Consider the following 16,098-nt stretch of genomic DNA (forward strand, 5'->3'; position numbering starts at 1 on the left):
AAAATTCCATTTGCTTAAACTCTTCCATTCCCTGGTTTGATCACTTTCTATCATTCTATCCTGAGAAATAACAGAAGGAAAAAAAAAGCATTCTTGTACCTGGACTTTATAAATCCTAAATATTATATTAGCATGAACATCTGTCTTAAAGGAAAAAAAATAAGAACACATACTCTTGAAAGAAGTCAAAAATACTTTTGTTATTATTATCAGATTTATAATTGGTAAAGTTATGGAGTATATAAAAATGATTAAACAATGCAAAGAAAATGTAGTTTGTTGAGGTAAAGAATATTGCTTTATATGTATTTATAATTATATATATGTACATATGTATTTAATTATTTATTTATGAGAACAGAACAAAAAATAGAAAAGCAGAGTATATTTGGGTAAAATATCTTTAAAAAAACAATTTCTTCCAATATATTTTAAGATTGAAAAGAAGAGAGGGAATCGATTTGAGTCATTTTCCCACCACTTTATGGAGCAAACTCATAAAATGAATTTGGTGGGCGCTGAGAATTAACTTTGACCCCCTCTATGGCTTCAGAGAGTCCAGGTCAACCTGGAGAGACCGGAAGTGTTACTACACAGGGGAGAGCAATGTGATACAGACCCAGTGTTCAGAAAACTGTTCGGTCTCACATAGCCAGCCAACAGAGCCTTGCAGTTACATTACTTCTCTTTCTAAGTCAGGGTTAAGGTCATTTCTAGGGCACAGTGAGGAAATGTGGAGGCCAGGGCTGTCTACACCACACCTGGGCTCTGAGAGACAGTGGGTTTCAGTTTCCAGCCACTGGATATCACACAGCTTAATTTTTACCTGCCTGCCTGCATAGCAGCACGCAATGATTATAAAAGTAAAATCAGACATTTCAAATCAATGGACTAAGCAAGATCAAGGACGTACCTTCCTAGAATACATTGAGACCCTCAGAAAAATATTAACAATAAAGGCATAGGTTTAATATTTAGCTATAGTCACAGTCTCCTATGTTTATTTATTTTGGGGAGTGGAGAGAGATTGGGAAATAAGTGTGTAGAAACTGAATTCCAATTATTGTTTAATATATATGGGACAAAAATCATGAGCTATTTGTAAATATATGTTACTGAGGACTAAATATGCCTATGCAAGTAATTTCTTAAAATCTATAGTTTATGCTTATATTTCCTTTAATACTGACCCAGTCACTTTCCTAGAATATAAGGTAGAAGTGATGAAAATGCCATTGGGAGGGAACTAAGTAGACCAAACATTTTGCTTCAGGGTTCTGGACCTAAAGAATTATCTCAGAGAACAGAAAGTTAATAACCTAAATTATAAGTCTAAAAGCAGCATTAATAAAAGCTAACATTGATTTAACACATTCTGTGCTATAAGCTGCTTTACATGCTTAACTTACAGTATCTTATTAATTTTATTGAATACCTATGAATCATTATTATTATTGTCATTTTTATATGATGAGACAATTGAGACAGTTTCTTTATATTTCATACGATTTTCCCACACTTGCTCACAATGTGGCTGAATATTCCCAACGTGTCCATGAGATTCAATAACAGTGAGAACTATTGTCCCTTTTATAATAAAGGAGACATGTTACTAGTAATGCTTGGGATTCTCTGAAATTTTGCAAATGTTAAGTTTTTAGGTTTACTATGCTATACTCATTTAGAAATCTTTTAATTGGGAATAATAGAGAAGGACCAAATATCCTTCAGAACTACTTCATAAATCGGTGTAAAGCCATGCTGGGCACAGGAGAAAGAGACAATAACAGGTGAGGCATGATTTCAGGGGCGCCGGAAGGTTCACTTACATTCCAAAGCAAACAACTTGACTTTTCAAACCAGACAAAGCTAGAACCGAACACTAATTTAATTCTAGTGATTATGACTTTGAGTTGAAGTTGTTGTGAGGATGAAAAGAGGCAATGAATGTCAGTGCTTTAAATGTGACAAATTTAATACATTTTGCTCCCATTGTCTCTCTCTTTATTCTTTCTCTTTCCTATTATTTCATATGTTAGGGAGAGATTTTCATACTATAAGTAATAAAAATATATAAAAGTCTTAGGATCTGCCTTTGAGGAACTCACAATCTAATGTTATATTTTGTGACCTCAAAAAGGCAATGTGAGTGCTTAAACAATTTTCAGTCACTTGGATATATTTTCTGCCTAAAAATAGAAGTAAAAACTCAGGAAACGACTCAAATGTTTAGCTTAAGCAAAATGGCACCACATTTCATATTGCTTTAGGAAGGAGAAATTGCAATATAATATTGGTCAATGCTATTTATTATCTATTGGTCTTTTTCTGCTTCTCACCATGTTCCTACAAAGTTTCTGATAGTTAAAGAAAAATCAGGAGATCTTAGAAACTGACTTTCATTTATAACCTGCTGATTCACCTAGATCAGATTACTGGGAAGAAATCCAAGTCAGACCTCCTGACCTACCCGAAACAGCATGAAGTATGCCCCGCCACTAAATCCTGATTCCCGTGTACCTCACCCTGTCACTAAATATGATTTAGAGAAACCTTTGGAAAGTCAGGTATACGGATTTAGTGCTTTACATATAGGTTACAGCTGCTGGGATGGCTTTTATAGTAATGTAAGTATGTAATTTATTAAATGGTTCAGTCATTAGATACACCAGACTTTGAAAACATTCTTGCTAGGGAGGCTACTTTGGGTAGTGAGAAGATTAGCATTTCTCAGCAGCAAGTATTCGTGACAAGATTAATGAGGCATGGGGCAGATGGATTTGTTCCCTTCTTTGTGTCTGCTCTCCTGGTTTCCTTGGGCTTTGTTGGGGCGTCCTTTCCTCTGAGGCACCTGCTGTCACTGACATGGTTGAGATGCCAAAACAGCATTCCTTCACTTCAACACTCTTCACACCTTCTTCTCCCTCACTCTTTCGCCATGGGAGCCATTCTTTTCTCCTTTTCTGAGATCGGCAAGGACATTAGTTCAGTTTCTACAAGAAATGCCTCTCAGGCATTTTCACGTTGAACAAAATGGTAGAATTATGAACGAGGTGAGAAACCTTTCTCAATGGTGTCTTTCACATAAGAAAAACAGTTGTATAGGAGGTCATTTTAACACTCTGTATCCGTTTTAATGCATCCTGCATTTTCCTTCAGAATTATTACCACCTTTCTGGTGTTTATTGTCTTTTAGAAGGATAGGACTTGCTTCGTGTACTGGTCATTCGACAGAATGCTTATGTTCCAGTTTTCTTTCTCATGTTCTCAGGCACAAGAGACAGACACTCTCCTGTTTTTGCAGGCTTACTTCTCTTCAAAAAGATTTATATCATGCGGGCTAATAACAAGTGTACTTTCCTTTAACTAAGCCTCCAACTCTGCTTCTGTTTGTTCTTCTTCCAGCTCAATTTCCCCTGGTGCCTTCCAATAAGTTACCATCCTGGTAATCCACACAAGTCTCCTAAGTGTATCCCTTACTTTGATAAAACACATGTCTCACATCTTATAAAAGTTAATGTAACAGAATTTCCCATTTGTGTTTTTAGTATCTGCCAACAAGTTTTTACAATGATCCCAAGCACTAGTTATTTTTAGGTCTAAAGTAATGGCCATGATATTAAAGGCTAAAGAGACGGTAATATCTGTGGTTATCCAACGGGCATTCCTAGCTTGGATGGAGGCCTGGGGGTCTGCAAAGTCAGGATATCAGCAGAGGACACACAAAATACTGGATTTCCACAGTTACCAAGAATGCTTCATATGTTATAGTTATAATACAATTGTATAATTTTGAGTTTAAATTTTGCTACTGACTTTATCATTCTTGATTGGACTATAAAACTTTTTTATATAAGCAACTGTTTGTAAAAAAAGAACCACAAATTCCAAGAAGTTATTTAGTTGTAAGAATCATGCAAAACAAGTTTCAGTTTCTAAGAACACGTATTATTTATTGAGCACGTCTGTGAACCCCATTCGAGCGTCTGCAGACGGGGTCATTCAGGGGGCATCTGACGAGTACTTGGCCAAAGCCACAACTGGGGTTTGTTTACGTGGCTGCAGAGCCCAGAGTAGAAATAAAAAGACAAAGTGAAATAAAAGTAGAGTTTTCTCACTTACAACTACCCATGGGACCATACTTGTAAAAATGGAGAAAAAATCTAAAAGTTATAGTATTATTAAGACAATAATATATTGAATAAGAAAGCCAGAACCAAAATCAAATTTTGTGGCTATGTTGTCAATCTTCTTGGATCTCTTCATCTGTAACTTGTGAATTACAGTAATGATAATTGTACTGGGCTATGGCAAAGATTGAATAAAATAATGTATCTAAAGCTCTTGAAACAGTGATCAATAGTAGTCAAATTATTATAATTAACTTAAAAGACACTGATTAATCTCTGAAGGAATTTTTTATTTGGCTAAACATAAGAAACACAGGCAGGCAAAAAAAATCACAGAAAAGTGTAAAAGTAAGAGGAGAGTAGCGTTTATAAAGATAAAACCTGTAGTGAGCTAAGAGTCAAAAAAATGAGGCATTGAAAAGCGATTGGAGTGTGGGAATTAGGAAAAGAGAAGAACAGATCTATGGACTGGAATAAGGAGTGCGGTGTTTAAGAAAATTGTGAGAAAACTACAATTCTCAATTTTTATGTCACTCTGCCGCACCTATGCAGGAGAACTATTCTTAAACTAGAAAAAGCAGAATAAACATTTTTAAGAGGAGATGGAAACTCAAGACAGGTTAAATGATTGGAAAAGAACTCTTAGCTGATTTTCTGTTATGAAAATCTACCGGTTCATTCAAGTTTTATTTATATATATGAGACATTTTATAATTTGTGTGACATTTTCTGTTAACACAATTTGCTTTTTTATATAGCTGTGCCTTACACAGTATTTTAATTCACCTGGAATGCCTTTCCTTAATTTTTGGAAAATGCTATTACTGAGACAAGAATTTCCTAGCTTCCCTCATCAGATCTAATCACTCCCTGGCCATGATCTAGTCGGTACATGTCTCTCTAACATACTGTGAGAACTTATTGCATGGTAAGTTTATAAGCCATTCATGTCCTCCTATCCCCATTGTGATCTTCTTAAGACTACAGACCATTGCCCTTTGCATTGTAAAATCTTACCACAGAGTATGACTCCTGGTCGGTATCCAGTAAATGTTAATTTGACTTAACTCATGGTGGCGGGAGGTGAGGACTCTGGACAAGAAAAGAGTCTAGGGACTAGGATTGATAATAACTGTCTTCATTAAATGACAGATATTACATGAAAGAAAGAGAAACTGTAAAGAACGGAACCAGATTAATGGGTTAAAATGAAAATGCAGTAACTTTTGGCCCAATATGAGGCTCAACTTTGCAAGTTTTTCTCAATTAGGAAAGGTTATCTTGTACTGAATTCTCTGCTAAGATACTTAAGTAGAAACCGAGTCATCTATCTGGGACATTGCACAGCCAGTTCTTGCAGAAGACTAGGACTGGATTTGAAAAATCTTTAAGTTTCCTTATATAACTCCAAAATTCTATGATTAGCGTTAAATCTATTAATGTCTCAGTCTGCAGAGTCAGGTGTTGTAATAAATTTCTACACTTATCTATGAGACTATGTTTATTTCAGCTGCCACCTTCTCCCAGGTAATAATTTCCCTTACAAGGTTGTGAAACCTGTTCTTCATTTCAGGCTCCATTTTTATTGTTTGCTACCCAATAACACTCATCACACCACAGGTACTGGCCATGGAGACTCAGAAACTTGGCACCTCTGAAACCGTCTGTGAAGTTTCCTCTGCTGTGTTCTGCAGTCCTAGCTCAGCTGAAAAAAAAAAACCTAATATGTTTAGAAGACTATTAGTATAAACCTAAATAATCTGAAAGGGGCTCAGTTCTGTAGACAACAATAATAATAATTAAAGTTGGCTTCTTTAGCAGCCGGAATTCCATCTGGGACAAGCTCAAAGCTTTGGTTTATCATCACAAAAGAGCCACAGAACCCTCAAGAGCCCTTTCTGGGATTCCAAACAAAATCTACCAAGGCAGAAACTTTTTCTTCAAGTTTTTTTATTAAAAACAAATAAAGGCAAACACAAATACATTCCAATACAGAAGCACTTCTGAAGAGCCACAAATCCACAAGGTTCCAAGCCTCTGGCTAGTCCAATACGCTGCTATAAAACGCTAGACAGGATTTCAGCCAGCATGGGTCTGCCCCATGCAATAAACAAAGGCGGCAAGACTACCACAAAAATCAGGCTCTCTTCTGCGTGACCACCTACCTTTGTTTCTGTCCTCAGAATTTGTATTTTTAAAAAGCTGAAAAAAACACTTTTACTGTTTCTTGACTGAGTCTTGTTTGATCTTGAAATTAACATTCTTATTCAATATTCTGCTCTGAACTAATATCACATATGCTTTGCTTATCTGTACAGTGGCAAGACAATTTCATGATCTGCCCAAAAGTGACCAACTGATCAGTGGGGACTGTATCCATGGTGCCGTGACTAATGAACATCTGGAATTGTCAATTGTGCCTTTGTAAGTCTGAGCCGTGACTTGAACTAAAGCTGCAACGTGAGCAGTCACTTCAACTTCCCTGCCACTTGCTGGGTGAGAAGACGAGGAGAAGGATAATCTGTAGATGAAAAAAATGTTCCATTCTGTTAGCTTGTATATCTCAACATCTGGTAAAATCCTGTTACCGTTTTTATTAGTTTGGTAAGGCAGGACACTAGTATAATTAATCATCTGAGTTATATATGCACTGTAGTTCATAGCCATCTGTTTGTTATAGTCTAGAAACTTCTGGGTATAGTTGAAAGTAAATTAGTAATACAATATAATTAATTAAATAATCACAATTATTTATTTATTTATTTATTTTTAAAGCTTTATATGTCTTTAAAAGAAAGTCTCAGAATGTATTAGCTCAAAACAATATTAAAACATATCCACATGCTTCTGTCTTAGGAGGAAATGACAGAATCAATAATTATACCATCTGACATATATAGTATTTATTGTATATAGCACTATTATATGTTCTTATAATATACTAACCCATTTAGTTTACATATGATGTAAATACTATTAGCCTCGTTTTATAAAGAACCTGAAGTCTAGAGAGATTAAGTAATTTGCACAAGGATTATTGAAGTAAACTGGAGGTTAGATGTTTGGATACTATTTTCATATTCAAAACTTCCTAAACGATGACAGTAATGATTCGGCTTCAGCTAGTTAGTTATACATGGGTTTCTACTACCAACTGCTGGACTTCAGATATATTTGTCAAGCTGAGAAAACAGGCCTGATGGACATATATCAGTACCCGCTGGAAAAAAATCTGTACTCCATCTATCACTGTAATTCAAACAAACAGGTGAGAGAACTGGTAAGGTGTCTTTTTCAAAGCTTTTTAACACAAGGCCTGAATAAGTTCCTTGGAAAGTACTCCCCCTGAGAGAGAAGAAAGCAGGCATGATAAACTTGACCAAGTGATTTATTTCAGTCACAGAAGAGTAGAAATGTGAATCTACCATAGGGTCTGGTATTTGAATCCAAATAAAAGGCATGGAGGCCCCAAAATAATATGGCCTTGGGGCACATCAGAGAAAACACCAAAGGGAAAGGTCAGTTTTCCCAATTTGGTACCCACTGTGAGGTGGGGTCCAAAGAGGGGCTGGCAGAAAACTGTGGCATCCTCAAGAGCAGATAGGAACAGCCCACCCCACAGAGAGGTGAAGCTTATGTATTAATTTTAGGTTTGGTCTGGCAGCACCAAATAACTAATGAACACTGACCCCCCACCTGCCAAGAAATACTTGACAAGTGAGACGCTGATATGAGATGAAGGTTCTGTGCAGGCAGGTCAGTAGAAAGTGAAAAATCCTGTCTCAGTGGAGTCAGGAAACACACTGAAGAGTGACTGGCTAGGAAGGGCCAAGCAGAGAATTTGGGATTTCTTATTTAGAAAAAATAAAATAAACTTAATAAAATGAGACTGAAATAAAAATTATATATATATAACCTCAAAATAAAGAACATTTTTAAGTTAAAAAACTGGTTTGTGGAAAACACACTCATTCCGTTCTCATTTTACCGCCGACCGGTGAGCCTTTCATCACTGGCATGCAGACCCCAGAGAGGTGTCTGGGGAGCACTAACACGAGGCAGTGTTGCTGGCTCACCTGGCTTACCCCGCGAAGGTTCCAAACCTCACAACTGCGAGTGCCAAGGGGTTGCCAGACTGAGAGAACGGATCCTGGTAACTTTAATACACGCAAGATTAGCAAAGATCTCAAATTGTTAATTTATTCCTTTAAAATAAAAAATGCCTACAAGAGTTGGAATATGCACGCTGGCATGAGTGTTGTATTTTCTCTCTGTGGCCCGACTACCTGGAAGTATATCAATCACATTGCTTTCTGCGGCAAGATTTTTTTTCTACAAAAAAAAAATCTTTGAATTGAATATATTGACTTGCCAAAGTCAAGTTTATTGAATATATATGACTTGCCAAAATCCTTTGTTCTTTACTTTGTATTAACTCTTTTAAAAACAAATGACGAGATGAAGGCCCAACCATTTAAATACCCCATGTTCATGCATAAAGGCATCAGCTAAGCTGGGACCCATGGTCAGATGGTTGGCTCCAGAGCCCATGCTTCCTCAATACTATCCTTCCTTGCCCTATGGGATAGTGTGAGACACAGAACCTGAGTCTTAAATTGTGGTGTGTTTTAGTGAAGAGTCAGAACAGCCTCAGTGCCAGTTCATTCAGGGGTCACTAGTGGGTGTCATCAAAGAGGTAGGCTTCCTCTTTCTTCCCTCTCTCTCTGTCTCTCATATCTCCCATCTCTCTACATCTATCTCTCTGCCTCTCTGCCTTATCCTCAGCTAATAACTCTCCTCTTGGGGTCAGTGCAGCACGTTCAGGTATCATTCAGAAGGCAGAATCCTTTAGAGGCAGAAGGCTGCTTTCCTTTGTACCACATGTAGGGGTGAGGAACCTTCCCTAAACCCACCAGCAGACTGCTTTATATCTCACAGGCCAAGGTTGTTTCTGGTCAAAGCAAGTCACTGTGAAGGGGAATAGGAATCAGAAATTAATGTAGACAAATTAGGATTCACCTCCTGCTCGAAGGCTGCTTTCAGCATCTAAAAAGTCCGTGACCACAAGCAAAAGGACAAATGCCTAAATAAATTTGGGGGATTATTAGGAAGGCAGTCAAGCAAAAGTGGCTAAAACAGAAAGCTAACCAGATATCATTTTATTGAATTCTCAGAAGCTAACTTTGTTACAGGGACAAGAAACATTTCATGTCAATATGATCTCCTCGAACATTTCCATTCAGCTGACACTCTCTTGGTGGGTATAGAATGAGCAAACAGAATTTGACAAATTCATTCAATAACTTCAATCTTTCAGGTAGATATGTCCATCTCACAATAAGGATGGTATTAACAAGGGATCTAAAATTTATTACTTACAACTATCTACATACATCTGTATCTTAGCAATATCTCTGTCATAAGGAATGAAATTATCCCAGGTGAAATGATCAGTTTCCATTTCCCTGAACTATATTAAGATAGACGTTGCCAACATATACACCTGACACTCCTTTTCTATGTGTCTAGGAAGGATAAATTTTTCTTTCTGAAATGGTCACTCTTTCCTTAGATACATTAGTATATCAAATAAGTTATCAAACATTTTTACTTCAGCTGGCACACCTTCCCTATACTCTGTTAAGTTTGTGGGGCCATTTAAACAGATCTTTAAAAATCCAATTCCGGGCTCTTGGAGATCACTTAACTAGGTCCCAGAGTTTTACAGTAGTAGACAACAGAGAACTATTCTCGGTATCTACAGAAAGTATTATAATTACTACTGTGGTAGGCAGAACTGATCAGATGAGCAGGAAGAGACTGGANTCTTTCCTTAGATACATTAGTATATCAAATAAGTTATCAAACATTTTTACTTCAGCTGGCACACTTTCCCTATACTCTGTTAATTTTGTGGGGCCATTTAAACAGATCTTTAAAAATCCAATTCTGGGCTCTTGGAGATCACTTAACTAGGTCCCAGAGTTTTACAGTAGTAGACAACAGAGAACTATTCTCGGTATCTACAGAAAGTATTATAATTACTACTGTGGTAGGCAGAACTGATCAGATGAGCAGGAAGAGACTGGAGATCAGGTAGAAAGCTCTTGTAATTCAAGCTGTGAACTGATGAGTCTTGAATATGGAAGCAGAAAGAGTAATAAAAACAGAAAAAGGAAACACAAGGGCATATAGAAGCTATAAAGGCAGAAAGATATTATGTGCCAGAGTTATTTCTTTTATAGATTTACATTAAAGGTGAGGAGCCACTGGTATTCATTAGTTAGGATCTGCGGTCCCAGCATGGAGGAAACACCAGGCAGATATGTACACCCTTGAACATTGAAGTTGACATATAATTGATTAATACAACCTACATGCATATAGTGGCTTCCTGGTCTATACTATCAGACATCCTATAAGCCAGTAGGTGCGTTACCATGGGTCTCTGAATATATATTTCTGAACAAATAGCAATTAATATTGGCCTAAGCGAGCCATGCAGAGAGCAGAAAACATTTTTTTTTGCTAAGCTTAACTATAAATTCCAGAACACTGTTCCTCATCTGAAGGTGATAGCTGTCCAAAAGTTAGACTACAAAAACTAGTACTCACTATTTATTTCAAAGGATCATAGTACCCTATTGCTACAACAGCTCCAACAGCAATGTTGATTGGTTGCCCAACCCAAACACTGGCAAGGAACCATTCTAAATATGATCTCTTAATTTCTTTTTCTTTTATGACAAAGCCAAATTTGTTCTCTAAGTTGCCACAGTTTTGTCAAGATCTTTTGGTAGTGTGAAGAGGTTCTATTCTCATGTGTTTTGTTCTAAATACCTAGTAATGTAGTCCCATTACATGAAAATTAAACCAACACTAATAGGCATGGGTAAATTTTTTTGAGGCTAAGACCAGTTAGTTGCTTTCATTCACCCATTCCTTCCTTAACAAGTATTTGTTTATACCAAATGCCAGGTACAGCTCTTATTCAATACAATTAGCTACTGAATGACTGACTCAGATCAGCCTGACTCCAAAACCTTTGCTATTTCCACACTATAGTATTCAATTAAAATGGTACCTTTAAAAAAAATCTAAGGGACTTCTGGTCAAAATGGAGGCATAGGGAAACAGAGCTTGCCTCCTCACATAACAAGGGCAAAATTACAACTAAACTATAGAATGACCCTCAATCAGAACCATCATAAATTGAGTTGAATCGAAGTCTAATAACTGTGGAATTAAAGAAACCACATCCATCCAGACTGGTAGGAGGGGCAGAGACGCAGAGAAGTGGAACAGACGGGTCCCACACTCATGCGTGGTGGATAAAAATTTAGGAAGGATATCTTGGAAGTGAGCAGGCCACGCCCCACACCAGGGCCCCCAACCCAGGGTGCCAGTGCCAGGAAGATAAGTACCCATAATTTCTGCCTGCAAAAAAAAAATAAGTGGGGATTGAGTTGATGGAAGAAACTGCTGCTTTCTCAAGTAGTTCCTCTTAAAGAACCCACAAATAGACTTACTCAGACACACTGCCTCTGAGCTCTACCACCAAGGTAGCAAGTTGAAAGGCATCAGTGGCATACAGGGAGGAACTGAAGTATCTGGCATCAAGGCAAGAGCTGGGGGACAGCTTTCTTCAAGACGGAATGGAGTGCAGAGGCCATTGTTCCTTTTCTGAACCCTCCCCCCACGATACCACAGAGCTGGCACGCGGGTACCATGTCTGAGACTACATCAACCTGGTTAGCACTGTTTTCTCCACACTGGTGATTCCTGGAGACTCTGCCTCACCCAAGTTACAGGCCTACCCAAGCTGTTAACAGTGGCTTTTCCACATGAGTGGTTATTTTGGCTCAAGCTTCACAACTTTCTAAATTCTCTCAAACAAGCAACAGCCAACCTCTGGGAAACCCAAGCCCCCAAACTTCTTACTAAGTGGCCCCAGGCCTGGTATTAAAAACAGCCAGTCAAGGTTCATGGCTTGGCTTCACTTGGGAACCTCCAAGTCCAGTGCAAGTAGCAGCCATCTGCAGACTGCTTTATAGGTCATGCAGGGTGGCCCTGGGCAGAACACAGGTGGTAGCTGACTTGTCCTGCACCACCCTGGAAACCCTAGAGCCTGTGCATCCAGTGGGCAGATGTAGACGATTTGGAGCACCACCACTTTGCCCCTGCACAGGTGATCCTCCACAGAGGGCAAAGGTTTTTGATCAGTGGTCATAACTAGTCCTTGGAGCTGAATGGTCTGGGTAAATCGCCCCTATTGGCCTGTCAACAATAACTAAGGTTCAACTATAAGAAGAGGGTGTACTCAACTCACACAGAGGGTGCACCTCAAGTACCCAGCTTGGGTGATAAGGGAGGCTAGGCCACTAGACCTTACAGGACACCTACTACATAAGGTCATGCTTCCAAGACAAAGTATCATAGCAGCTCTACCTAATACATAGAAACAAACACAGGGAGGCTACCAAAATGAGCAGACAAAGAAACATGGCTCAAATGAAAGAACAGATCAAAACTCCATAAAAAGAGCTAAACAAAATGGAGATAAACAATCTATCAGACACAGAGTTCAAAACACTGGTTATAAAAAGGCTCAAGAAACATAGTGAGGACCTCAACAGCATAAAAAAGATGCAGGTGGAAATGAAGGATACACTAATTGAAATAAAGAGCAATTTACAGGGAATCAACAGTAGAACAGAGGAAGTCAAAAATCAAATCAATGATTTGGAACATAAGAAAGCAAAAAATAACCAATTGGAAGAACAAAATGAAAAAAGAATTTTTAAAAAACAGTGAAGATATTGTAAGGAGCATCTGGGACAACCTCAAGTATGTCAACCTTCCCATCAGAAGGTACCAGAAGAAGACAAAGAGCAAGAAATTGTCAATCTATTTGAAAAAATAATGAAAGAAAACTTCTCTAATTTGGCAAAGGAACTAAACATGCAAGTCCACAAAACACAGAGATTCCCAAAGGAGATGGATGCAAAGAAGTCCACAACAAGACATATCATAATTAAAATGTCAAAGGTAAAAGATAAAGAGAACATTTTAAAATCAGAAAGAGAAAACTTGTTAGTTATATACAGAGGAGTTTCCATAAGGCTGTCAGCTGATTTTTCAAAAGAAACTTTGTAGGCTAGAAGAGATTGCCAAGAAATATTCAAAGCCACGAAAAGGGGGGACATACCACCATGAGCGCTCTATGCAGCAAAGCTATCATTTAGAATGGGAAGCCAGATAAACTGCTTCCCAGAGAAGTAAACACAAAGGTAGTTCATCATCACCAAGTGATTAATATCATTTTATCACGATTAATATCATGAAATGTTGAAGGGCCTTATTTAAGAAAAAGAAGATCAAAACTATAAACAATAAAGTGGCAATAAATACATATTTATCAAAAATTGAATCTAAAAAACAAACTAAGTAAACAAAAAGAACACAGTCAGAATCATGGATATGAAGAACATTTTGATGGTTCCCAGATGGGAGAGGTGTTTAGGGGACTGGATGAATAGGTGGGGCGACTAAGAAGTACTAATTGGTAGTTACAGATTAGCCATGGAGATGTAAAGTATACTATAAGAAGTGGAGTAGCCACAGAACTTAAATGCATGACCCATGGACATAAACAAAGGTGTGGGGATTGCCTGAGGGTGTGAGGGGTGCTGGGGGTAGGGGGGAAAGGAAGAAAAATTGGGCCAACTATAAAAGCATAGTCAATAAAATGTAATTTTAAAAATAAATAAAAAATAAAAAACTCTACAGCAATACAATTGACAGAGTTAAATAGTAAAAGACTTACTATTTAAAAGAATTATATTCTCATAAAACCACACTCAAACAATGTCTCATATCCCATACATTTATTTCACTCTCCTGCTGGCCCACACCACAGCCCTTCAGATTAGAAGATTTGGCTGCACTACAGAATACACACTGGAAGGCGAGCAACACCCAAGGCTCCATTAAGGTCATTATTCTTGTGGATTTCTTTTCCTCCCACAAGGACAGGCATATCAATTTTTCTATACATTTTGAAGAGCTTAGCCACATGATTTTAATCATTTCTCCCAGGTGGCTCTTAGAACTTACATGGTGGCCCTATATATTATCCAACCAAGGACAGGTTCCAGTGTGGTTTGATGAATGAGCAGGCGACCAAATTTGGAGATCTGAAATTCTCATTCCCAAGGAGTAATGGTTTTATTTTCTATTGCTTGGGGATCCCAGGGAGTCTGGATATTGGGGAACAGAGTACCTTAAGGTTTTAAGCTGGAACACAAGTTGAGATAATCTAATATTTTTTAGCTCTTTTTACAAATGTTCTGGTTTGGGTAAAAGCTAAGCTATATTTTTCTAAGTATTTTTCCTTCAACTTTTAAATCTTAATGTATTTTAATGGAAATTTAATCTTCTTCATATTCATTTATTTACATTTAACTCATCAAAGTGTATTTTAAAACATATTTTCCAAGTCTTTACAAGAGTTTTTATAAACCCTAGAATGAATACACACACACACACACACACATGCACACACAAAGTGTTCTCTTGCCCGGAAACAAACAAAAAAAATACACAGCACCCAAAAGTTCAGATTAGGTTCAGCTCTCAAAAGCCACAGGTTTCAAATAATTCTAAACTTGGATGATGGTTTCTTCCATCCAAGAATGTGCCCCACATGTCATTGAATGGTGTAACCACATTAACCACAAGTTTAACCTAGTTCTCTTGTACTTTTTAATTGCCTTCAGCCCCAAACTTTTCAAAATGTAGACTTAAATGAACTTCTCTCGAATATTGCAATTAAATGGCGTTTTTCATCTGACCACTGGCATGGGAGGCAGTGTCAGTCATCATCCCCTGGTACTGTGAAATCTTCCTCTTCCTCCTCCCATCCAGGCAGTTGGACTACACAGTTTTAATTCTGGAGTTTTATATTCCCTTTTATTTTCTAATATATCTTCCTGTTACCAGACCTACAAAATCTATGACCACTACTTATGTTACTCATCAAGTATCTATACAGCCCCTCTTATAAGTAAAGTGTTTATTTTTAACAAAAGTCAATACAACAAATACACACAAATTGTCCATTATGGCTCAGTCACCTGCCATCCGAGATAATTTACTAAATTATGTAAAGGCAATTATGCAAAATATAATAAGCTAGTGTTGATAATTTGTGGTATTCATAATGCTGCATCTTCCTCCATAGCCATGATAAATATGGTTAATCCATCAGGCATACTTTCTTGCTGATCTCAGGCATCACCTCTGAATTTTTCTCACTAATGTTTCAGAAAGCAACCGCCAACCAACTGGAGTTGGTGTAACTCATACTACAGGCAGTTTTATTCTCTGACTATATGCAATCACTCTAAGTGATCTTCTACTCTTCATTGTGTGGAGTATGGTAATGATAATCCATATGAAATTATTTGTAATCTGGATGTTGCCACTGTATCTTCTTATTTTTAAGATTATGAAAAGCACAAACTGAAACAATACCAATCCAATGAAGTAAAAGAGTGTCTGTCATGTTTCCATAAATAGTAAAAACCAAAAAAGCAGGTGAGTATGATGTGTTAGAAAGACTACAGCATTAGAGGCAAAAAATCAAGATCATTTACCTTTAATCTGCCACCTATCACCAGCCCTCTGACTCAGCTGAACCATTTATTCATTTGCCCATTCATCAAACTAATATTCAGAAACTATCACTGTGTGTCAGGCACTCTTCAAAGGCCTTGGTTGGTTCATTTGAAAAATGAGGAGCATACGACTTCTTCCAGCTTAAATTACAGTCAGGACCAGGACTGTTCTGATTCTTGTCATGTGTGTGTGTGTGTGTGTGCGTGTGTGTGTGTGTGTAGGGTATTGTTTTGCACTGCTGCAGAGCCAGTAAATTAAGTCAATTAGAAAATTAGCCTTTATTATTCTC

Source organism: Sturnira hondurensis, unplaced genomic scaffold (genome assembly GCF_014824575.4).
Source record: "Sturnira hondurensis isolate 20B ecotype Veracruz unplaced genomic scaffold, ASM1482457v3 Scaffold0004474, whole genome shotgun sequence".
In the NCBI taxonomy this organism is placed as follows: domain Eukaryota; kingdom Metazoa; phylum Chordata; class Mammalia; order Chiroptera; family Phyllostomidae; genus Sturnira; species Sturnira hondurensis.